The 25,097-nt window shown below is 44.0% G+C and overlaps 2 protein-coding genes across 4 annotated transcripts in view; one reads left to right on the forward strand and one right to left on the reverse strand.

Annotated features, from left to right (window-relative positions):
* RIMKLB (ribosomal modification protein rimK like family member B) overlaps positions 1-6,188 on the reverse strand; it is a 64,597-nt gene extending 58,409 nt beyond the window's left edge. The window contains exon 1 of the mRNA XM_039220662.1: positions 5,910-6,188. The gene's annotated coding sequence lies outside the window, so the exon portion shown is untranslated. The remainder of the gene's footprint in view (positions 1-5,909) is intronic.
* MFAP5 (microfibril associated protein 5) overlaps positions 4,170-25,097 on the forward strand; it is a 49,459-nt gene continuing 28,531 nt past the window's right edge. For 2 of the 3 annotated variants that reach the window (XM_039220663.1, XM_039220666.1), the window contains exon 1: positions 4,170-5,536. The gene's annotated coding sequence lies outside the window, so the exon portion shown is untranslated. Of the gene's footprint in view, positions 5,537-13,428; positions 13,472-25,097 lie in introns of those variants that run through there. The other variant, XM_039220665.1, reaches the window with a different exon arrangement.

A 25,097-nucleotide genomic window follows, 5' to 3' on the forward strand; every position in this document is an offset into this window, starting at 1 on the left:
GACTTTCGCTTGGGTCATGATCTCGCGGTTTGTGGGTTCGAGCCCCGCGTCGGGCTCTGTGCTGACTGCCAGCTCAGAGCCTGGAGCCTGTTACAGAATATGAAACACACTCTCTCTCTGACCCTCCCCTGCTCACGCTGTCTCTCTCTCTCTCTCCTAGAAATAAATAAAAACCTTTTAAAAAAAATAAAAAAATAAAAATAAAAAAATAAAAATAGTCTGGTGTATAAAACTAAACTTTTAAAAAAGTTTTCTCTGAATGGCGCACCTGGCTGGCTCAGTTGGTAGAACATATGACTCTTGATCTCTGGGTTTGTAGGTTCAAGCCCCACATTGGGTATAGGGATTTCTCAAGGAGTGCCTGGGTGGCTCAGTTATGCATCTGAATCTTGATTTCAGATCTGGTCATGATCTCAGGGTTTTTGAGATAGAGCTTTGGGCTCTGTGCTGACAGTGCAGAGTCTACATGGAATTCTTTCTCCCTCTCTTTCTGTCCTTCCCGCACTTGTACTCTCTCAAAATGAATAAACTTTAAAAAGCTTTCTCACAAATAAAGTTTTCTCAGTAACCCAAATAAAATTTCTAATGATTTCACTTAATAGAGGAATGTTAAATCAATGTATCTCTTTCTGGAACATGGCGCAAAATTTGCAAAATCTTCTGAGACGCAATGCGTAGTATGGGTTACTCAAAGCTCATCATCATGTTTAGGGGCACCTGGGTAGTTCAGTCAGTAGAGCGTTCAACTCTTGATTTCGGGGTTGTAAGTTCAAGACCCACACTGGGTACAGAAATTACTTTGAAAATATAAACAAAATCTAGGGGCGCCTGGATGGCTCAGTCAGTTAAGTGTCTGACTTTTGCTCAGGTCATAATATCACACAGTTTATGTGAGTTAGAGCCCCACATAGGACACTGTGCTGACAGCTCAGAGCCTACAACCTGTTTTGGATTCTCTCTCTCTCTCTCTGTCCCCTCCTGGTTACACTCTCTCTCTCAAAAATAAACATTGGATGCTCAGTCCATTGAGTGTCCTACTTGGGCTCAGCTCATGATCTCACAGTTCATGAGTTTGAGCCCTGTATTAGGCTTGCTGGTGTCAGGGTAAAAGCCCACTTTGGATCCTCTCTCCCCCCACCCCCTCTCTGCTCATGCCCTATCTTTCTCTCTCCCTCTAAAAATAAATAAATAAAATCTTTATTAAAAAAAAGTTTATCATGTTTAACATGTTAAACATTGGGCCTTCCTTCCATATTTTCTTTCTGGACATTAACTTGAAAAGTGAGTTGGGAAGCTATTAATATATTCAAGTTGAAGGTTTTACAGATATGGCTAACTACATCACTTGTCAAAGGAATAAGCTAGCAATTAAGAGCCACAAAGAATCAGGAAAGATTTCAAAGTTCCTGTTTGGACAAACCTGGATGACTTTCCAAAATGTAGCTTTCTGATAAACTATCAAAGTCTAAAATGCTGCCAAATATGCGAGAGTGGAGCAGTAAGACAGTACTAGTGTGATCTAATATAGCAAATCCGGGGCGCCTGGGTGGCTTAGTCGGTTAAGCGTCCGACTTTCGCTTAGGTCATGATCTCGCGGTTCGTGGGTTCGAGCCCCGCGTCGGGCTCTGTGCTGACTGCCAGCTCAGAGCCTGGAGCCTGTTTCAGTCTGTGACTCCCTCTCTCTCTGACCCCTGACCCTCCCCTGCTCAGTCTCTCTCTCTCTCTCTCCTAGAAATAAATAAAACATTAAAAAAAAAAAAAATAAAAAAAAAAATAATATAGCAAATCCATGTTCTATTTAGGAGACCTTATTTCTATATTTCTAAGAACATGAAGTCAAGAGCTAGTATCAGAAAAGGCTGGGGAGGGAGAGAGGGATAGGAGAGAGAGAAAGAAATGAAAAGTAAGGAGCTGACTAGAGTAAAAACATTTAAGTAAGGGGTAGGTTTTGGATTTTTTTTTTTATTTTAATTCCAATGAGTTAATATACAGTGTTGTACCAGTTTCAGGTGTACAGTACAGTGATACAACAACTGTAAATTTTGTCTTGGTTACAACTTGGTGATATACTGCCACTTTTGAAAGAAAGGTAGTAAAAGTTAATTTAGCATATGTTTACTTTGATATTATTTTATTTGTTACTTTATCAATTCATAAATTGATACACATTTTACAAGAATCTAGCGGATCCCTCCAAACACTGCTGGAAGAACAGACTGCCAGATGAAAACAAACAAGGATCAATGAAATTAGACTGTGAACTCCATGAAGACAGAATCCTTACTTTACTCTCTATTATCTCCAGCAAGCTGTTATGTATGACAGCTAAAAGTTAAGCATTAGGGGTTAGGAATTATTTTAAAGGGGTTTGCTACATTGAATCATAAGGCAGGATCAAAAAACATAGCTATTTTCAATATTTAATAGCAGGCAAATGTGTACTCCATAAGAACTAAAAATAGCTGTCAAAAATTCCTAATTTATCTGTACAGTTTCTCATAAAAAATGAACTGACTTTGGCTCAGGTCATGATCTCATGGTTCATGAGTTCGAGCCCCACATCCAGCTGTCCCTGCCTCTCTCTGCCCCCACCCTGTGTTCTCTCTCTCTCTCTCAAAAGTAAACATTTAGGGGGGAAAAAAAAAACAAAAAACAAGCCTAATGCTACTTTTCATCACCACTATACATCTCATCCCAAAATAATTAGCTTTGTTAACAAAGTCAGAAGGAAAAAAACCTGTAATTTCAGCAAAAGGAGTTAAAAAAAAAAATAAGCAGATTGGGTCCATGCAGACCAGGCTCTATGGGAGTAAAGCTGGCTAGCTCTGTGGCTTTTGTCCACCAGGCCAATTTTGAAAGGAAAAACACACTGGAAAAGAAAACATTGAAAAAACACCATGGCATAAGTGATCATGAAGCCAGAAAGTCAGTCCTTTTCGGCAAACCTAATATGTACACAGACACATACTGTACACAAATCTAAAATACATCATGTACAGATATTTTGGGAGGGAGTATATTATTTCTTAACAACCCTTAATATGACAAGAAAAATTCCCAAATAATGAAAGATAATTTCCCCAATATCTGTACCTAATCTCTCCTACTCAACCTCTCTTGAAACAACTGTGTACACAGCCAGTACAGTTAACATTAATATATTTTGGGGTGCCTGGGTGGCTCAGTCGGTTGAGCGTCCTACTTCGACTCAGGTCATGATCTCACAGTTCGTGGGTTTGAGCCCCACGTCAGGCTCGTGCTGACAGCTCAGAGCCTGGAGCCTGTTTCAGATTCTGTGTCTTTCTCTCTCTCTGACCCTTCCCTGCTCATGCTGTCTCTATCTCTCTTTCTCTCTCTCAGAAATAAAACATTTGAAAAAAAAATTAACATATTTTTATTCTTCGTATCACAATCTACTCCCAGACTTTAAAATAACAGTATAATTTCAAAGCTCTTTTCCAATATGCTTCTGACTTAATTCCACTTGCAGATTACTTTTTGTAAACTAACCTGCCATAAACTCTCTACAAATCCACATCATTAAATTAACCTCCTAAACAGTTGTAAGCAACACACAAACTGCTTCCTTACTTAACGTTCGGTTTTCTCTCACCTTCCCATGTTGTTCTATGTACGGAGGCTCTTCCTCCACCCATTTTTACTCAGTTTAGGTCTCTGCCCAGTCCCCAGAGGAAGATGGAACTATTTCTCAACCTGTGTATCAAATGGCTCTGTTCTGTCTCCTTCCCCAAATGCCTTCCAGTGTTATGATGTCTTTCAGTTCACAGAGAGGGGAGAAGTTTTGAAAAATCAATCTAGTGACTTACCCCCATAATCCCAGGTGGAGACCAACTGAGGAAAAGAATTGGGAGATATTTTTTTTTAAAGCCATGTTTCATCCCATGCCTGCAACACACGAATGCCTGAAGTGTGGCTGGCATTCATTGGTCAGATGTTAAAAAAAAAAAAAAAAAAAAAAAGATCTCTTTAGTGTATTTCTTCATTATACAGCTAAGAAGGGATAGAGGATTTATGAAACATTGCTAGTGATTTCCTTGTAGAGAGAGAAAACGGGACTGAATGAGAAGGGAAAGGAAAAAAGGGAAATTTCCTGTTGTCACTCTTCCCTCCACCCTCAGATGCTACGGATACTCAATAATGAATCTAAGAAGGTGAAAAAGATTAAAAGCTACCCACCAGCAACTAAGTGGAATTTTAGGTGGTAGCCCAAGGTCTAAAGGTTAGCTCTACAGCTCCTTACCCCCCTGCAGGGGGAGTGGAGGAACGGAAGAAGGATCTTCACTGAGTGGAGGATTCTATGTGACTGTATTTGATGTTCTTAGCACTCTGTCGTCAGAATCAGAGTGGCCCCCTCCCCAACAAGCAGACTCCAGCACCTGGTGGGGGTATAAGAAAAGAGGCGGGGTGGAGGGGGGAGAAGTAGAAAGAGAAAGATAAAAACATCAACAGCCATCTTGCCAAACTAACAAGTAAATCTATGACATGAAAGAAGGAAATTCACTGCACTAACCAAGATGGAAAGGAATAAACAAAAGATTACCTCCAAACAAAATAGGCCTCACGCTCACCAAATAACCCACAGCAACCATTCGAAAAGAAATTTAACTATGACTGTTATTTTTCAAAATTAGAGGTTGTCATTCTAAAATAAATGTTCAATCTCCACGGCTGGAATCCAGAGTGTTTTATTCCAAATGACTATCTTAAAGGAATCTGACAATGAATTCTTTATAAGAAACAGGGGAGAGAGAGAAAAAAAAAAAAAGACGTTTAAACTGCCCAATAGTGTGTGAAATAAGTAAATAAATGTACATAGTATTTAAATTTTCACGGTTGCAGCTAATAATTAAGAAGGTTGGTAAATACAAAAAACATTAAGCCCACACACAAAAAGAGTATCTTCCATATTAGGCTGCCTCGTATACTTTCCATACAGATTTAGAATTAAACCAACTCCCCCAAAGATGTGAAGACAATGTATGCAATTAATGGGAAAATCAACAGCACGCTAACAGAATTTACACTGAAGTCACATTCAACACATACAGTGAGCTTATAATAACCTCACTCCTAGAATACAATTAACGCCCCCTCTCTATTCACACCTACAAGTGGGATGAAATACGGGGATTACAAACCAGCAATCCGAGATAAGGACACCTTAGTAACGCACATCTGAACTTATTATTTCCTAACTAATTTGGGGTATTTTTTAAGGGAGGGGTGGGGAGGCAAATTTTTGGAACACGGCCAAATGCTTTTTAAAAAAATCGATTTTTTTAAATCGCAAATAAGACAAGCGATTATTTGTTGCCCCATTCTGATTCCCAGGCCTGTCACAGGAAAAAGAGCAATGACTGTCACACTCTCTAAAATTTCACACGCAAGGAGGAAACCGTGGAATTTAAGGCACACTCAGGGCAGACCAGCGGCACAGCCGCCTCCCGCGGTCACACCACAGGAATGTGTCCGATGGAAGCGGGCGCAGGAGGCATCGCCACCCGCGGGGGGACAGGTAGGCACGACGCGCGCCTGACTCGGGCGAGCATCCCCAGGGTCACCACACCCCCTCGCGAACGCGGGGGAGACACACCTCACGCCGGAGGTCGCCGCCTGTCCCCGACAGTTCGCGCCCGTCACACGCACACGGCTCCTTCGGTCCCCCTCCCGGCACACCGACCCAACCGGGGCTCCCAACCGCCCCCGGCGGCGTTGCGACCCCCACCCCACGCGGCCTTCGCAAGCCCCGGCCGCCTCCCCGGGCCGAGCCCCTGCGGGTCGCCGAGACCCTAGGGCCGCAGTGACCATTTGGGGGAGGAGCGCGGGGGGCCAGCGCGCCTCCGCCTCTCGCCACCGCACCGGAGGAGGAAAGCGAGCGCACGGCTCACCTGGCTGCGGCGGCTCCTCCCTCGCTCTGGGCTGGCCGAGCCGGGCTGGGGCCTCCGGGAGGGACCGCGGGCTGCAGGGCGGGCTGGAAGTCCGCGGAGGAGAGGAGGGGGAGGGGGCGGGATGCCGGGAGCCGCCTCCTTTCTCCGCCGCCGCCGCCGCCGCGGCTCCCGCAGCCAGGCCGGGCACCCTCGCCCCCTCGCCCACTTTCTCGCAGCCTCGTGGTCGGTCTGGCTGACCCTCACCCCCACTCACTCACTCACTCACACACACACACACACACACACACACACACGCGCGCGCGCGCGCTCCCACCCCCACCCCCACACTCACACCGGGCCGCTCCTCGCTCCCTCACTCGCCTGTAGTGCGCGCACGCGCGCGCGCCCCCGCTCACACACAGCGCGCGCGACGCCGGCGGAGACCGCCCCGCGCTCCCCCAGACCAAGGCGCCGCGCACCGCCCGCCCGCGTGCGGAGGACCCTCGCGCGCCCCGGCCCCGCCCTCCAGGCGCGGCGGCGCGGCGGGCAGGGGGCGGTGGCCCGCGACGCAAGGGGACGGGCCCGCCGCCCGAGCCCGGCCGAGCGCATCCGGCACCTGCGGCGAGCCCCGCCCTCTGGGCTGCGCATCCCCACTCGCGGCCGGCGTCGGCCTCCCGGGTGGGAGAGAGTCGGCGGAGCGCGCGCTGGGAGGGAAACGGGAGCGCGAGGGCGCTTCGAGGACGCGCTTTCCCCACCCGCCCCCAAACCGTCCTTCCTAAGGAAGGGAAATGGGGAGGGGGAGTTGGTTTGTTTCCAACTCGAGACCGCGAGATTGATTCCTTCCGTTGTGCACCCTCCCCGCCCTCACGTTCCCTCCTCTAGCCGCATTCACGCAGTGCCTGAACCCCGGCACCAGCCCACCAAGCTCCTTGGGGGACCGTGTGCGGTCGGCGTGTCCACGCCTCTGTCTCCGGCCCCGCCCGCCCACCTCCGGCGCGGCCTTTCCGGCGTCTCGGCCCGAGCCCCCTCCAGCTCTGGTCTCTCCCCTCCCGCATTCGCAAAGATTGGGAACAAAGATCAATACCTATGAGGTCCTTATCCGTGTACGGAATAAAGACATTGCCTCTGTACATTGTAAGGCGAATTTGTAAACTACAGTACATCATATATGCTAAGGCTTTAAGCAGGTTAAAAGATACAGACAGGGTAGGTGGTACAGCAGCTCTGCCACCTGGAAAGCAATATAAACCTTGGGGCACATGAGTTTCTTAACTTCCTCCAAGCCTTTGTTATGAAAAGCTGAGAGTGAATTCCAAGGTTGCTGTGAGAATGGATATAAATATATTCAAGTGCATTACTCCAGTGTTAATTTTCCTAGGTCTTAAAGAATGAAACTACAGGTAACAGATGACCGTGCTACTGTACCTGGCAGATTCATTTCCAAATAACCTTAGTCATTCATTACCCCTAGAGATCTCATATGTGAAATACAGCAACGTCCTAACTAGTTTGCCTTCTTACAAGCCGTATTCCATCCTCAGTCACCTAAGCCAACAAATTATTTTCCCAATCATTTTGTAAAAGGCGAAAGATTTATACGATCTCAAGAGAGAGAAACCAGGGTATATTTTATCCCAATCATTTTGGTCTGCCTTTTTTGCTGATATTGCTCTGCACTTAGTCCTTTAAGAGATCCAGCAAAAAGTAGGGTGGTAAAACTTCTGGACTCCATCAGAGTTCTAGTTCCACTCACGTACCTAATTTTAACTTCATATCTGAATCTGCTCAACTAGGAAAGTTGACCATAATAGTATTTTGCAGAAAACTCAAAAGTAGTTACCTCATTGGGTTGGTATAAGGAGTGAATTAGCTAATAAGTGCATAAGACTTAATGTCTGGCACAAAGCAAGTGCTATTGTGTTCGCTGCTGTTATGTTTGGCCACAGACAGTAACCTAGGAGAGAACAGTTCTCAAAAAGGACACTTTAGGGGAACAAATGTGCTATTACTACCTTCAGAAGAAAAGGGCAGGGGGGCCGGGAGCCTACAGAACTAAAATGTTGCCATTTGTTTCCACCCTGAAATTCAGTCTCCTGAAACAAAGTTTATTCAACCTAAAGACAAAGAAGAGAAGCATTCTGTGATCACCTTGATCACAGAGATGTTAACACAATGAGAATCTGGCAAAAGATACACAGGGTGATTGACACAGGGAAAAGGTTACACGACTGGCCCCCAAGATGATCAATAATATCTAGCCTATCCTTCAGTCCTACTGTAAAGAAACCTAACTCAGGGTAACCATGCACCACCACACAGAAAAAGGAGGATGTACGGGTGCCTGGGTGGCTCAATCAGTTAAGCGTCCGACTTCGGCTCAGGTCATGATCTCAAAGCTTGAATTATGTTCTTCAATACAAAGCCAAGGATATGACCAAATTCATACTTTATATTTTTGTATGAAGTAATGAAGGGGCAGAAATTATTTTTAGCATTTCGGCAAGGGAAAGCAAGGTCCAAAAATGTTCAGATTCTTGGACCCAGTCATAATGTTTGTGCTTTTATGGTCATTATATTTAGACAGGTATGGACTCGCATCTCCTTTGGGTAATGATGTATTCTCGAAAGTATTCTGGGGCACCTGGCTGGCTCAGTCAGTACAGCATGTGATCTTGGGGGCCTGAGCTTAACCCCTAAGTTGTGGGTAGACTTTACATTTAAAAAAAAAGTATTTTGGAGCACCTTGGTAGTTCAGACTGAAGCATCTGAGTCTTGGTTTCAGCCCAGGTCATGATCTCATGATTTTTTAATTCAAGTCTGGCATCAGGCTCTATGCTCTCTGTGCAGAGCCTGCTTGGGTTTGTCTCTCTCTGTCTTTCTATGTCTTTCTCCTACTCTCTCTCTCTCTCAAAATAGATAAACTTTAAAAAAAGGTATTGAGTAGCTTATCTTGGTTTAATTATGTGCCACTCATTTTTAACCATTAAGCTAATATTCTTCAGTAGGCTCCGGGGTTGTGTGAATCCCTTGAGAAGACATTATAAGTAACCTAGAATTTTAAGTCAGGTAAATCTGATTTGAAATCCTAGCTTTATGGCTGGTGGCATGTGATTGTTGCTTAACCTCTATAAGCCTCAGTTATCTCATCCACAAAATAGAGATTGAGGTAACTCAAATATAGTGTAGTATGTAGTGTAAGTCCTCAAGAAGTATTGGCTATTGGGGCAGCTGGCAGGCTGGCTCAGTCAGTAGACCATGTGACTCTGAATCTCAGGGTTGTTAGTTTCAGCCCCATGTTGGGTATAGGGAGTATTTAAAATAAAATGTGTATACACACACACACACACACACACACACACACACACACACAGGATATATGTGTATCTATAGGTTATATCAAAACAGTCAGATATCAAAAAGAAGTTATGCAATGTTTAGCTATGTGTACTAATAGTACAAATAGTTATTGGGATCCAAGCACCAATATTTAGTAAGGCTCTCCAGGGAATTCTAACATGCAGCCAAGCTGAAACAAAGTAGATGTTAGAATTAACTATATATGACTGTATACATTATCGAGGCACATTTCAATTAATTAATGGATTACCTGATAGAATGATAGCTAGATTTGCAGCAAGAAGCTTTTTTTTTTTTTAATTGTTTTAATGTTTTATTTATTTCTGAGAGAGAGAGCATGTGCAGAGGAGGGTCAGAGAGAGAGGGAGACACAGAATCTGAAGCAGGCTCCAGGCTCTGAGCTAGCTGTCAGCACAGAGCCCAATGCGGAGCACGAACCCATGAACCGTGAGATCATAACCTGAGCCGAAGTCGGATGCTCAACTGACTGAGCCACCCAGGCATCCCAAGAAGCACTTTTTAAGTGTTTTTATTTTTGAGAAAGAGATCATGAGTGGGGGGAGGGGCAGAGAGAGAGCGCGAGAGGGAGAAATGGACAGAGGATCTCAAGTGGGCTCTGTGCTGACCGCAGAGAGCCCCATGCTGGGCTCAAACTCAAACTCAGACTCTACAGACCAAAATTGTGACCTGAGGCAAAGTGGCATGCTCAACTGACAGAGCCACCCAGGTGCCCTGCAAGAAGCACTCGTAAAATTCTTGGCAGACAATATGAAGATATTAGGTGGAAAGCACATAAACTGTAAGGAGTTGATGAAAACACAGTCTCCCCTAACAAAGTGTCCAGGTTCAGCGGACTCCCTTTCCCTGATTCAACTTGTGTTGCTTTGGCATGTCTACACCATCCAGAAAAAACATTATTCACATATTATCTAGAGTGCCCAGCAAGCAAAAATCTTTAAGTACCACATAGAGACTATCTGGCGCAAATCTTCTCTTCCTGGGTTTAGACAAGAAAACAAGCTGGGATATGATGGAAATTAAAGTCCTCCAAGTAGTAAAGAGGAGATTGTAAACAGTAACGAATCCAGGATTGCGATCAGTACCTAAAATAGTATTCTTGGCATAGATGTGGCATTCTATGGCATATCAAATGTGGTTCCTGTAAAATTCAGGTGGGTGGAGAAAAGGTAGTTGGTGTCACATCAGTGGGTGTCACTAGCAAATAAGGAACAGTCAGTAAGTCGGTCGGGGCAGCTGCAGCGGATCTAGCTCTCCCCAGGGCTTCCTCTCCCTGAACCAGCCGGCTAGAACCAGCCCGACGACAACAACAGTCTTCACAGAATAGCTAAATACTGGTCTAGCCTTTCCCCACCCACATCCCTCCTCCCTTTCCGCCACTCCATTTCTACACATTAAACTGAGCGCCTCCTCAACTATGCTAAGAAAATGTCAATGCTAGACACAAAGGAGAATGGGGGGTGGGGGGAAAGGAGTGAAGAGCGTACATTGGCTGAACCAGAAGGAAAGGGTGTAAAGAAAAATAAGACTTAGAAGGAGGAGTAATGTAGGTTTCCCCCTCCTTGTTTAATTGTATCTGGCTGTTTGGAATATTTCTTTATCTCCAGTACTCAGGAATAACTTGGACTGCATGTTCAAAATGCAGACTCCTGGTCCCTCACCTTTGATCTTCTGAATCAGCCTGTATATCTGCATTTTTGAGCCAAACTCAAAGCTTTGAGAATCAGCCCTGAGCCTGCATTTTGAATTCACATCCCAAGTAATTCTTAGACCCATGAGACCTTTGAGAATCATGTCTTTACAAAAAATCATTTGTAAAATATTCTTTATTTAAAACCTCCAACATTTTGGGGCACCTGGGTGGTTCAGTCGGTTCGGCATCCGACTTCAGCTCAGGTCATGAAATCAAGATCGGTGAGTTTGAGCCCCATATCTGGCTCTGTGTCTCCCTCTTTCTCTCCCTCTGTTCATGCTCTCTCTCTCTCTCTCAGAAATAAACATTTAAAAAAATAATAAAACCTTCAACACTTAAAAAAAAAAACCTTCAACATTTTAAAAATAATCTCTACATCCAATGTTGGGCTTGAACTCACAACTCCAACATCAAGGGTCATACGCCCCACCAGTCAAGCTAGCCAGGCACCCCAGTTAAACTCATTTTAACTTCCAGGAATTGTGTGAGGTTAAGGAACTAGTGCTAGTCCCCTCTGACAATAGGGAAAATTGTGGCAACAAGATTAATTCACTGGTGGCAATTTCCTAGTCTCCCGATTCCATGTTCACTGGAATATCTCAAAAGTATATCAGTCTAGGGGTACCCAGCTGGTTCAGTCAGTTAAGCATCTGAATTCAGCTCAGGTCATGATCTCATAGCTCATGAGTTCAAGCCCTGCATGGAGCACGGCATGGTGCAGAGCCTGCTGGAGATTCTCTCTCTACTACTCCCCCCTACACACTTTCTCTCAAAATAAATAACTTTTAAAAAATCTTAATCTGGGCAGTGCCTGGCTGGCTCTCAGGGCTGTGAGTTTGAGCCCCACATTAGTTGTAAAGATCACTTAAAAATAAAAAAAGGAAATTTTGGGGACAGCTGTGTGGCTCAGTCAGGTTCAGAGTCCAACTTCAGCTCAGGTCATGATCTCACCTGGTTTAGGGAAACATGAATGAACTAGTAAACATTTCAACCACAGAAATGCTGACATTTAAACCAGAAACGAGCTGTGTGGATCTGTCACAATTTAGGTCACCAGTAGCGCCCGGAATTATTATTAACCATTAACATATTGAATAAAAATTCTAGAAGCATCCTAACAACCTATTACCATGATTGTCCTGGTCTGTTTTGCCATCTTTTGCACCTTGAAAAAGTTATACTGGGGCACTGAGTGTCTCAGTTAATTGAGCGTCTGGCTCTTGATTTCCGCTCAGGTCATGATGTGAGGGTCGTGGTATCGAGCCCTACATCGGGCTCTGCACTGAACATGAAGCCTGCTTAAGAATCTCTCACCCTCTTGGGGCCCCTGGGTGGCTTAGTCGGTTAAGCGTCCGACTTTCACTTAGGTCATGATCTCGCGGTTCGTGGGTTCGAGCCCTGCGTCGGGCTCTGTGCTGACTGCCAGCTCAGAGCCTGGAGCCTGTTTCAGAGTCTGTGACTCCCTCTCTCTCTGACCCTCCCCTGCTCATGCTGTCTCTCTCTCTCTCCTAGAAATAAGTAAAAATTTAAAAAAATTAAAAAAAAAAAGAATCTCTCACCCTCTTGATGCTCTCCCCCTTTTGCACTCTCTCTCTAAATATTTTTGAAAATTTTATTTAATGTTTTATTTATTTCTGAGAGAGAGAGAGGCGCAGCATGAGCAGGGGAGGGTCAGAGAGAGAGGGAGACACAGAATTGAAAACAGGCTCCAGGCTCTGAGCTAGCTGTCAGCACAGAGCCTGATGTGGGGCTCGAACCCACAAACCATGAGATCATGACCTGAGCCGAAGTCGGATGTTTAACCGACTGAGACACCCAGGCACCCCTCTCTAAATAAAATTTTTTTTTAAAGTTTTAAAAAGACAAAGTTAGACTGTGGAGCCCTGTTTAAGAGTAAATTCTTGTAGCTATCCTCAGTGCAAAGAAACAGAGCAATCTATATCTATTCTGTCCAAATTGTTACCTGCTGTATTCATTTTTCTTTTTCTTTTTTCTTTTCTTTGTTTAGAGTTTACTTTTGAGGGAGACAGAGCACACACAGAAGCATATGTGGGCGGGGCAGAGAGAGAGAGAGAGAGAGAGAGAGAGAGAGAGAGAATCCCAAGCAGGCTCCATGCTGTTAACACAGAGCCCAACACAGGGCTTGAATCCACAAAAACCATGAAATCAAGACCTGATTCGAAATCAAGACCTGATTTGAAATCAAGGGTCGGACACTTAACCAGCTGAGCCACCCAGGTGCCCCTCATTTCTTTTTTAAAATCATTTTTGCTCTCTTGGCTTTTCAAACCTGTGTTGATCATTGAGTAATTTTTTGTTTTTGCTTTTTTTTTTTACTTTTCTTTGCTTTTATTTAAACTTGCTCCGTCAACTCCACCTGAATTCCCAAACTCCTTGATTTTTTTCTCTAAGTCCTTTTCAATGTGAGTTGTATCCTAACAGCACGATAAAGCCAGACGAGAAAGGAAGAGAAAGAAAAAAGGAAAAGGAGAAATCTGTGTTGAGTGACACAATGGTATTACTAGACAAATCTCTAATACCTAGGTTCCGACCCTCTTACTTGTGACCCAGAACTTCTCTGGACAATCAGAATAGACAACTTAGACTAAGATAGAGGATCTATAATACTGGCTTGCTGAGTACAGAAATAGTGAATTAAAAATGTAGGCAAGAGAAAATTACCACAGAATCAATTGAAACATATAATTATATATCTGTCCCTAGTCTCATAATAAACCTAAAATATTTTAGAACATGGAATGTCCTCAGAACATATATATATATAATATATATATATATTATATATATATAAACACTTTAATCCTCATAATAACCCTAATGGATTTCAGGATCTCTTTTTTTTTTTTTTTTTTTTTTTTACAAATGAGCAAACTGAGGCACAGAGAGGCTGAGTAACTTGTCCAAACTCACACAGCCAAGGAAGAGGCACAACCATAATTTCCATCCAAGGATCATCACAGTACATGTTCCTAATCATTTATTATAACCCCTCCAAAAGCTATGAAATTAGGGTTTTTTCTGCAGTTTCCCTCCACTTCTTAGTACAGTAGTACCCCCTTACCTGTGGGTTTGATTTCTGGGGTTTCCGTTACCCCCAGTCAAGTGAGGTCAGGAAGCAGATAATCCTATCAATACAACTTAATTTATGTCATTGTGCCCACATCATTCACCTCACTTCATCTCCTCACATTCTGTCATCTCACGTCATCACAAAGAAAAGGGGAAGACAGCACAAGATTTTTTTTCTAAATGTTTATTTATTTTTGAGAGAGAGGGAGACACACACACAGAGTGTGTGCAGGGGCAGGGGCACAGATAGAGGGAGACACAGAATCCAAAGCAGAATCCGAAGCAGGCCTTAGGTTCTGAGCTGTCAACACAGAGCTCGATGAATGGCTCAACCCACAAACTATGAGATCATGACCTGAACTGAAATTGGACACTCAACCAACTAAGCCAGAGAGATCATATAATTTTTATTACAGTATATTGTTATAATTGGTCTATTTTATTATTAGTTTTATCTCCCTACATAGTTGGCAAATTAAACACTATCATAGGAGTATATGTATAGGAAAAACACAATATATATAGGCCTCAATATTACCAGTAGTTTCTGACATCCACGGCCGGGGGTGGGGGTGGGAGGGGAGTGTCTTAGAATGTATCCCCCATGGATACGCAGGGACAACTGTAGGTAAAATTTTATTCATAGATCAATGCCTGCTACTTTGGCTTATGTCTCCAAGGTCATGTACAAAACATTTGCAAATACATATATTAGAATTGGACACAGGGCACCTGTGTGGCTCAGTCAGGTTAAGCATCTGACTGGCTCAGGTCATGGTCTCACGGTGTGTGAGTTCAAGTCCCACTTTGGTTGATTCCCACTTCTCTCTCTCTGCCCTTTGCTCACTTCCACTCTCTCGCTCTCTCTCTCAAAAGAAAAAAAAAAAAAAGAATTTGACACAAAAGAATCCATTAGCCAAGCATAACTATAAAGATTCAACAGGGGCACCTGGGTGGCTCAGTCAGTTGAGGTCCGACTTCGGTTCAGGTCATGATCTCACAGTTCGTGGGTTCGAGCCCCGCGTCGGGCTCTGTGCTGACAGCTAGCTCAGAGCATGGAGCCTGTTTCGGATTCTATGTCTCCCCTCTCTCTGACCCTCCCCTGCTCACGCTGTCTCCCCCTCTCTCAGAAATGAATAAAAACATTAAAAAAAAAACAAAAATTAATACATGTTATTTTCCAACTACAGAGACCTTCCATTTTGATTAACAGAGTACTCATCCATTTAAGTCATAAATGAATTCACGGAAGTCATAGAAGCTTTTTTGATTAGGCTTTTCCTCAAAGTTTAAATACTAAAAACAAAACTGCTGCCTCATGGGAGACCATGAAATGTTTGGAAGGCTTAAAAAGGGACCAGCTGACACACAGGGGCCAAAAGGGGTTAGCAGCAACTCAGAGGTTAGCGGAGGGTTTAGTGCCTAACAGAGAGGGCAAAAGTAGGTCAGAGTCCCAGCAGTCACAGCTGGCAGAAAGTGATGTCACCCGAGAAACGTGGTGGGGGGAGCGGAGGTGGAATTTAAGGTGGGAAAGTAGAGAGACTCTTTGGAGGGGCAGACGGTGGGACGAGAGGCGAGGAATTTACAGAGGCGAGCTTAAATCAGCATTTCATAGGCTGATTACAGAAACAGCTGAAGCACCACTTCCTCCTCCCCCTCCCAGCCCGTGTTCTCCCAGGCCTCATCCCTACCTCCCATCACCATCAGACCCCCTCTGCTGGAGACAAAGACACCAGAGAAAGGAATGAGGAGAAAGACCCGCCTGAAAAATATTTTTGACAAAGGAGAGACAGGTGAAACAAGAAGTGAAAGAGAATTTTAATCAAATCCAGGGGAACATGATGGAGAGGAGGAAATAACAAAGGAGAGAGGCAGATTTAAAAAAAATAGTAGAAAGAAAAGGAGGAAAAGATGGCTGAAGGAAACAAAAGACATTAATGAATGGAGCAAAAGTGGCATTGGAAATGTAATCATAATAATTTCCAACTACTTGGGTTTAAAGAATGACGTGAGTAAAGAGCTGTGAAAGACTTTACAATGGCTGCAGTTAGAAATCACCGAATATACGCAGTTAGAGTTTGAGCAGCAAAGCAGAACTGGGATGTTCCCAACTGAGGCTTCCCTCCCAGCCCACATCCAAGTTCAAAGTTATGATGCCTCTGTGTATCTGTTTAGATTTAGAAGTTCTTACGCCCAAGTTACATATTTCATTCCAGGTGTAAGGAGCCCCTCTTTTTTTTTTTTTTAATATTTTTATTTATTTCTAGGAGAGCGAGAGAGACAGCATGAGCAGGGGAGGGTCAGAGAGAGAGGGAGTCACAGACTGAAACAGGCTCCAGGCTCTGAGCTGGCAGTCAGCACAGAGCCCGACGCGGGGCTCGAACCCACGAACCGCGAGATCATGACCTAAGCGAAAGTCGGACGCTTAACCGACTAAGCCACCCAGGCGCCCCTAAGGAGCCCCTCTTGAATTTTGTTAACAATTGTCATGATAACAATAACCATGTTAGGATGTGTTTCAACAGCCTTGCTTTGGGACCATGTCATGCATGTCACGTTACTTTTTTAATCACCACAACGGCAATTCTCTGATCCTGTTCAATCAATCTCTGATCAAAACCGAATGTCCTTCCCTTCTGCCCAATAGCTTTCCTATCAACAAAACGAACCCTCTTTTTTCTCTTTTAAGAACTGTTAACGCTCCCATTTGGATAACTAGGTTTTAAAATAAACCCCTGGTACAACCGCAATATACCTGTAACATACGTGTCAAGATACACCGTGTCTAGAAAGAAAGGAGAGAAAAACTAGGAACTATCTCGCCAAAGTACAAGAAGAACTAGGGATATATATAATGCTTATACCTGGAAGAATGTTACTTTTCTCCCCTCCTCCCTCGCATCAAAGTTCTGTCTTTTCAGAGGAGAGAATTTCTATTGTTTACTCTTTTGCTTTCTCATTCTGCCTTTTAAAAAATCTCCCTTCTTCTCTCTTGTTGCGACAGCTCTCTTCATCCCCATCTCATGTTGCCCCCCATATTTCCTTCAAACTTTGTTGTTTCTTGGCTTAGCCAGCCAGACTTCTACTAAAAACTTTCAGAGCTGGAATCGGAACAGTGCATTTGGCAAAAAGTCAGTCCCACATACCACAGAACCACAAACAAGCACTCTGACTGCAAAATCCTTTCAACGACACATTCCCGTTTCTCGCAGTCAGCAGTTCACACAGACCCATGATCGGCAATCAGCAACACATACATTCACATGCATTCGGCATGCACATGGCCTCTGCAGTCAGCTCACAAAGACACAATATCTGCAGAAAGGTCTTTTCCACGCACCATACACAGCCAGTATATTCTCTTCCCCTTTCATAAGCTCCTCCTGACTGGCTCTTTCTCCTAGCCACCCCCTCCCCTCGCCCTGCTCCCTGCTCGGCAGCGGCTCCCCTCCTCTCCCTGCAGTTCTCCGAGTCGTTAACTGCAGTGCTATCCATCACCCTCCCCATCAGGTCCTAAGGCGATGCAATTGTTTCTTGAAGCCCTCCTTTCACCGGGCTGAGAACTTGCTCCAGCAAAGGGACCGGCAGAACAGAATCGCCTTCTGGAACACACCGTGACAGGCTGGTTCCTAGTGCCCTAACTTGTTTCTACCGAGCTTAATTTTTTTTTCCTACTGAGCTTAATTTTGACATGGAAGCCTCGGAGAGAAGGCAGGGAGGAAAGAAAAGGAAGACAAGGAAAACAGAAAAAGAGGGAACAAAGTGGAAAAGAGAGAGCCCTGGTAGAAATTTTGAGAAGGGCAACTGGGACAAAGGCAGAGAAACAGACCTAAGAAGGAAACGGGAGAGCAGAGGAGGGGGGAGAGAATGGAGCAGGTGGGAAAGTAAAAGGAAGAACAAAGAAACAAGGTAAAAGTATGGCAGATTAGCCATTTCTCGGGTGTCTTGTTACCCAGTAAGTTATTGAGGTAACCCTAGAGGGAGGAGAGATTCGAGAAGGTTAAAAAGAGAACCAGTGATAAAGAAAACTGATGAGATTATGCATTGTGAAATTTCCTAAAAAGACAAAAGAGACAGCGTCACATAGATCTGACTCAAGGAAGATTCAAACAACCGATGTGAAAGTATGCCGTGATGGGAACGCTTGGGTGACTCAGTCCGCTGAGCACCTGACTCTTAATTTTGGCTTAACTCGTGATCCCAGAGTCACGGGATGGAGACCTGTGTTGGACTCCATGCTGGGCATGGAGTCGGCTTGAGATCCTCCCCGCCCCCGTCTCACTCTCCCCTCTGTCCCACTCATGTGCTCTCTCTCTCTCTCTCAAATTAAAAAAAAATTTTTCTTAAATAATGAAAGTATTCAGCAATGGTTGGAGAAAAGGGACATTTGCATTTCAGTTAAAACAGCAGCTGAGATTTGTCACAAATAGGGGCGCCTGGGTGGCTCCGTCGGTTGGGCTTCTGATTTTGGCTCAGGTCATGATCTCACAGCTGGTGAGTTGGATGCTGACAGCTCAGAGCCTCGAGCTACTTGGGATTCGGTGTCTCGGGTTCTTCCTGCCCCTCCCCCCTGCTCATACAGGCTCTCAAAAATAAACATTAACATTTTTTTAAAGATTTCTCACAAATATTGCATTATTTGGGATGTACTAAGAATTAATCTGTTACCTATCTGAAATTCAAATTTATTTGACCATTCTATATCTTATCTAGCAATCATATCCTCAGGGGATTCTGGAAACACTCAAGTCTGAAAAATATTGGGATAAAGTAAGAAGGCCTGCATTTATTTTTTTAATCTATCTATTTATTTATGTAAAGTACACTTCACACCCAGCACGGAGCCCACATGGGGCTGAGATCAAGACCTGAGCTGAGATCTAGATTCAGATGCTTAACCAACTGGACCAGCCAGGTGCCCCACAAAAGCCTGCATTTCCTAAGTAAGACCTCCATGCAAAGTTCAAATTCTTATCCCCATCACAGACATGCGAAGTTGAAATCCCCAAAGAAGGAACACAAGCATCTTTCACGAGCACTGGATAATTTTGATGCACTAAAGTTTGATAACTACCCATTTTCTTACCATTCTTCCTTGGAGCCCTTCATAAGTCTGCATAAAATGTGAAAAATTAACTAAACAAGGGAGTCATTAGACTGAGGATTAGATTAGATTGCTTCCATAAGCAAACCAAAATCAGCCCCTAAATGTCTCAAGATTACAAAATTGAAAGCTAAGGACAGTCAATCACAAACAGCCAGATCAACTTTAAGTGACTAAACAATTAATTTCCTTATTTTGGCCTTTTCTCTGGAACAATCTCTTCCAGAGTTTCTGTGGGTAGAGTACTTTTAACCACTTCGAGTTTGGTGCTGTCCAATTCAAATTAATTTTTGTTCAAATAAACTCTTGGGACATCTGGGTAGCTCTGTCAGTTAAGCATCTGACTTTGGCTCAGGTTCTCCTGGTTATCATGGTTCGTGAGTTTTGAGTCCTGCTTCAGGTAAGCTTGAGCCCCATATCTGTCTCTCTTCCTACCTCCCTCTGTCCCTTGCTCACTTGCGCCCTCTCTCTCTCAAATATAAAATAAAATAAACTCTTAAAAATTTTAACATGCTTCACATTATCTTTTACTAGTCCTGGTGTTAGAAGAGGAAACCAAAGGAGGTCCCTGATAACCCCCAGGAGCAAAGATACCTGGTGGAGGTGCCCAGTGAGCCCAATGAGCTCATTACTTCTTCCCTGTGTCTGGAGGGTGCAGGCTGGTGCCCCTCTGAGCCTTGCTCTGGTGCTTTTTTGTGTTAGGAGCTTTCAGACTATATTTGAACATTTCTTTTTCAGGAATAGGCCAGAGCTGAAGTGGGTATGATTTTGCGTTGGGGGAGATCATCGAAAGAACATGGCCTTGGGCTGACTGGCAAGCTGGCAGTTGGAGGGCCCTCTCCCTCACCTTGGCTTTGGAACGTGCATCCGGCTTGCCTTCCTTATTCCCAGAAGCTGCTGCAAGGACACAGCTTTGAGATACAAGTGTGCTGAGACTTTCTGGACAGTAGATGAGACTAAACCCAGGCCTCTATATAAACCTCTAAGATTTGGCAAATAGGTGCACAGATCTACTCATCTTGAGGGCACCCAAGATGAGACTTTTAAGTATGTTCTCTTGCTTATAAAACCCTGCCACTTACCGATCTGGAAAGGACTACCTCTTCAGTGTCTCCCTGCCTACTACATATACGACCAATTTTGAAACCAACAATTGAAGCACCAGTGAGACCAAAGAAATGGGCCTTGGGAAAGAGGCACCTGAGTAGGAAATTCCATATTGGCCATTGACTTCTGTGCCATTGGGAGAGGTGGCTTCTATGTTTATTCTATGTTTAGAGGTTTGTAGATCATCACAGGAGTGTTGATAGGGAAAAAATCTGTTTTAAGATGACCAGCAAGACTCATAAGGAAATACCTGTCCCTGATCAAAGGCTCCCTCTTCCAGATTCTTCTTCCCACACTGCTTGTCTCATGCAGTAATGAGGAATGCGGAAGTAACAGGCTATAAATTACTCCCTCTGCTAATGCTCTGGGCTCAGACCTCTGGAGCATGATCTCCTCTGCTCTGAGCCCACTGGTATAAAATAAACCTCCTCCCTTCCAAGATCTCTGAGTGGCGCTTGGTTCTTCTGCCAGTGATCCAGACCAGATTTCCACAACAGTGTGCATATACCCTGAAAACATGGGTGGGTTTGATGTACTTATTTAAAGAACTGCCTTGTATACTGTAACAAAGACAGGGACCAAAGTCGGCCATTATGGGCTGGCCCATCCTGTACGCCGTATAGGTGGCCCCCAATACCCAACTAGAGACTGAAGCTTGAGTTAGAGTTGAAAGAAGAGTTATGGTGAGAGAAAGGCATGAAGCTTCCACTGCTCTGCTGGCTTCGGGGTTGGCTGACAAGGAGGGAGAGTAGAGTCATAATTTGGAAACCTTAGTTTCATTTATGAAATCCAGGAGGACAACGAATAGGGTCTGTGTGCCCGTGACAAAGCCTGGTTGGGATGCTAAGAGGTAGAATCCCTAAGAAAGTGATGACGACTGTGCCGAAGATGCTGTGGTGGGTCAGGGGGTGGGTTTGGGGAAGGGATGAAATGCCCCAGGCTGTCAACCCTTAAAACAAGAGGAATTTAAGTAGCAATTATTCCAAAATGCCAAGGGCACAAACTTACATTCTTTCTGTCTTTTGAAATTGTAAATCTTATCTTGTCTTTGAAATATAAACACCCAGAAGATAACCAAAACACTGCACACAGAGACTGAAGACAAAATAAGAAGGGGAAAGAAGCTTTTTAAAATACAATGCTATAAAATAAATGAATATATAAATAAATAAAATAAAATAAAATATAGTGTGATAGAAGTTCCCTTGCACCAAATCTAGCCTATAGCCTCCAAAAGATTGCAAATATCAGTAAGAAGCTTTAGCCATATGAGTGAAATAAAAGCTATCTATGTTGGGGCGCCTGAGTGGCTCAGCCGGTTAAGTGTCTGACTTCAGCTCAGATCATGATCTCACATTGTGGGTTTGAGCCCCACATCTGGCTCTGTAATGACAGCTCAGAACCTGGAGCCTGCTTTGTATCCTGTGTCTCCCTCTCTCTCTCTGCCCGTCCCCCACTTGTACTCTGTCTCTCTCTCAAAAACAAATGATAAAAAAAAATTAAAAATTTGTCTGTGTTGATGTATGTTGTATATAGGTGATTTTTTTTTTTTTAAACTCTGGAGGGTACTGCCAAAATGGATTTATGAAAGAGGTAAGGTTTGGGACATCTGAGTGGCTCGGTCGGTTAAGCTTCTGACTTCAGCTCAGGTCATGATCTCACAGCTGTAGAGTTCAAGCCTGGTGACCTAGACCCTGCTTAGGATTCTGTGTCTCACTCTTTCTCTCTCTCTGCCCCTCCCTTGTGCTTGCGCGCTCACACGGTCTCTCTCTCTCTCTCTCTCTCTCCCTCAAAAATGAATAAATATTAAAAAAAACCTCTTTAATCTAAAAAGGGATATTAAAAGTACATTGGTGCAAAATTAGAATTTGGTTTTCCTCTCTTTTAAAAGGACTTTATTTTCAATAATTTAAAAAATTTTTAATGTTTTTTATTTATTTTTGAGAGAGAGAAATAGCATGAGCAGGGGAGGATCAGAGAGTGGGAGACACAGAATCCAAAGCAGGCTCTGAGCTGGCTGTCAGCACAGAGCCCGACACGAGGCTCAAACCCACGAACTGTGAGATCATGACCTGAGCCGAAGTCGGAAGCTTAACTGACTGAGCCACCCAGGCGCCCCTCTTTATTCATTAAAAGTAATCTCTACACCCAACATCAGGCTTGTACTCATGCTCCTGAGACCAAGAGTTGCATAGTCCACCACCTGAGCCGGCCAAGCACCCTAAAAGGACATTTTCTCAGATTTTCGGTCTAATAAACTCTAAACAAAGCTTTTTCTTTATTTAATACATGAAACTTTAATGTAATCTGCCAAGAAAACAAAGATCTTGTGTTTTGTGTTTAGCAGGTTTTTGATTTCTTAAAAAATGGAGACTTCTCCATTAAAAGAACTAGGGTTTTTACTACTGTGTAATTTTTATTTTTATTTTCTAAAGTGATCTCTACAGCAAAGGTGAGGCTTTGAACTCACAACCCTGAGATAGAGTCATAGGCTCTACCAACTGAGCCAACTAGGCCCCCCAACTATGTAAGTTTTTGTGTATGTTATACTTCATGGGAAGCATGGGAAAAAGTGATGCCAAACTTTAATGTATATTTATATAAAATTCGCAAAAATCTAATGTTTTGGCAAGTGATCAGTCATAATTTAAAGTTTTTTTGTGTTATTTTATTTTTGAAAGAGAGAGAGAGAGCGAGCAGGGGCGGACAGGCTCTGAAATGTCAGAGCAAAGTCTGATGTGGGGCTCAAACTCACAAACTGCGAGATCATGACCTGAGCAGACAATAAGAGTCGGACGCTTAATGGACTGAGCCACACAAGCGCCCCCATCAGTCATAATTTTTAAATGCATGTCACAGAAATAACCAAATTCTCTTGTCAATTGCAATATAATTAACTCTTATCAAATCTTTAACCATGGCTATTTTATTTATTTATTATTTTTTAAAACATCTCTTTTTCTACCATCCCATTTTAAAATCTTGTGATTTATAGATACTTATGGTTTTACTCCAATGCTTTGGCCAAAAATGTTCCTGCAAATGTGCTTTGTCTTCGAGGAGATTAATGGAAAAGACTTTGACCAGTACAGGTTTCTGATAACCAATATTAATTTGCTTTCATGTGGGAAGGATATAATGAACATTTTTTTTTTGCTTGTTTAATTCCAGTATAGTTAGCAGTGTTATAGTAATTTCAAGCATACAGTAGAGTGATTCAACAATTGCATACATTACTTAGTGCCATAATGCACCTTTAGACAGAGACAGTGAGAGAGAGAGGGGCAGACACACAGGGAGAGAGAATCCCATGTAGGATCCTCGCTGCCAGCACAGAGCCCGACTCAAGGCTCAAACCCACAAAGCTGCAAGATCATGACCAAAGCCAAAACCAAAAGTCAGACACTTAACCGACTGAGCCACCCAGTGTCCCCCATAATGTACCTTCTAAAGGCTTCCCAAGGCTACCTGCAGAGCCCCACCACATGTTATGGGATGGTAGCCCGAGAATTCTCTATCCTCCTTCCTGACATTAGCAAAATGGACCATGACATTGATGATATACTGTGAAGCGTGTGGAGACGTTTCTGCTGCAGGACATTGTGCAAGCTTTGCTGTACCATCTGCTAGGACAAAGATGAGCAGTGAATTCATGGAAAATTCAAGGCCCAGGATCTACCATAAACTTTTTCGTGTCATTTAGTTCGGTGGATGCATGTTGTCACAGAAACTGTTTTATGAGATGCATGCCTACGCAACCCCTACGGATATAAAGGAGGTTCAAGCCTCTGCAGGGATTGGGGAGGGAGGGTGTTAGAGGATTTTACTCCTTTCCTGGTACCTCCTTCTCTTATGCCACCTGGCAAAGAAAGGGCATATGTGGGGCTGGGAACGGGAGCCGCAAGCTGCATTGAGAAGGTGAAAATACTGGGGAAGCAGATTACATCTCTAGGCATCTCCCAAGCAGGGCTACCACTTGAATATGATATATCTGTGACTTTGAAAGGTACGGCTTAGATACTGTGGCAGAGTCACCGGAAGGGGAGAGGACCCCTAGGATGTTGATCCTAGCTCTGGAATGGGGAAAATGTTGATATACCCCTAAAGGGTAAGAGTTCCCGGCAGTGTTCACATCATTAGGTGGAGCTTCTCAGGAAGGAATGAACCCCAGCCACCAATGAGTAAGAAACCTCAGGTTGCTGGCTGCTGATCACTCAGAAGCACTCGCCACAAACCCTTTGTATGGACAGTTGTGCTGCTCTAAAGAAATTAACCCTATGTGTTGGACAGCAGGACGCCAAGGATTAGATGACTCATGAGTGAGGCTTTGTGGGGAATGGATGTGTGGAGGGACATCCGTATTTGCCTGCAAGAGCCTGAGGCACTTTTTACTGCCTTCCATGTCCCGGCTCATAAGGCATTGATACCCCTGGCCATCAGGAAGGAGATGCCCTCGCTTAGGTATGAGCCCTAGCACCTGACCCTTTAGTAGATACAGCATATTGATTGGATGCATAGAAAGAGTGGCCACTGCAACCCAAGTGGGATGGGACATTGCCAAGGACTGTTCTTCAAATACAGCATCTTTGGTTAATGAAGTACAGTGACTTGGTTAATTCAGTAACAGCAGGTCACATGTGTTCTCAAGACAACCACCAAAAGGTCCGACACCACCCACTGGCGTTCCCAAATAGTGAGGGATTGACAAATTGATTATATGAGCCCCTCATTCTACCTTGTGCGGACCCTGCATCGGAACTAACCCATGCTTACCCTTGATGCTACACAAATCAGGCTGCCCCCTTTAGGGGGATTACAGAAGCAGAGGACCATGTTTGGA

This window comes from Hyaena hyaena, unplaced genomic scaffold (genome assembly GCF_003009895.1).
Source record: "Hyaena hyaena isolate Hyena2069 unplaced genomic scaffold, ASM300989v1 scaffold_909, whole genome shotgun sequence".
Taxonomy (NCBI): domain Eukaryota; kingdom Metazoa; phylum Chordata; class Mammalia; order Carnivora; family Hyaenidae; genus Hyaena; species Hyaena hyaena.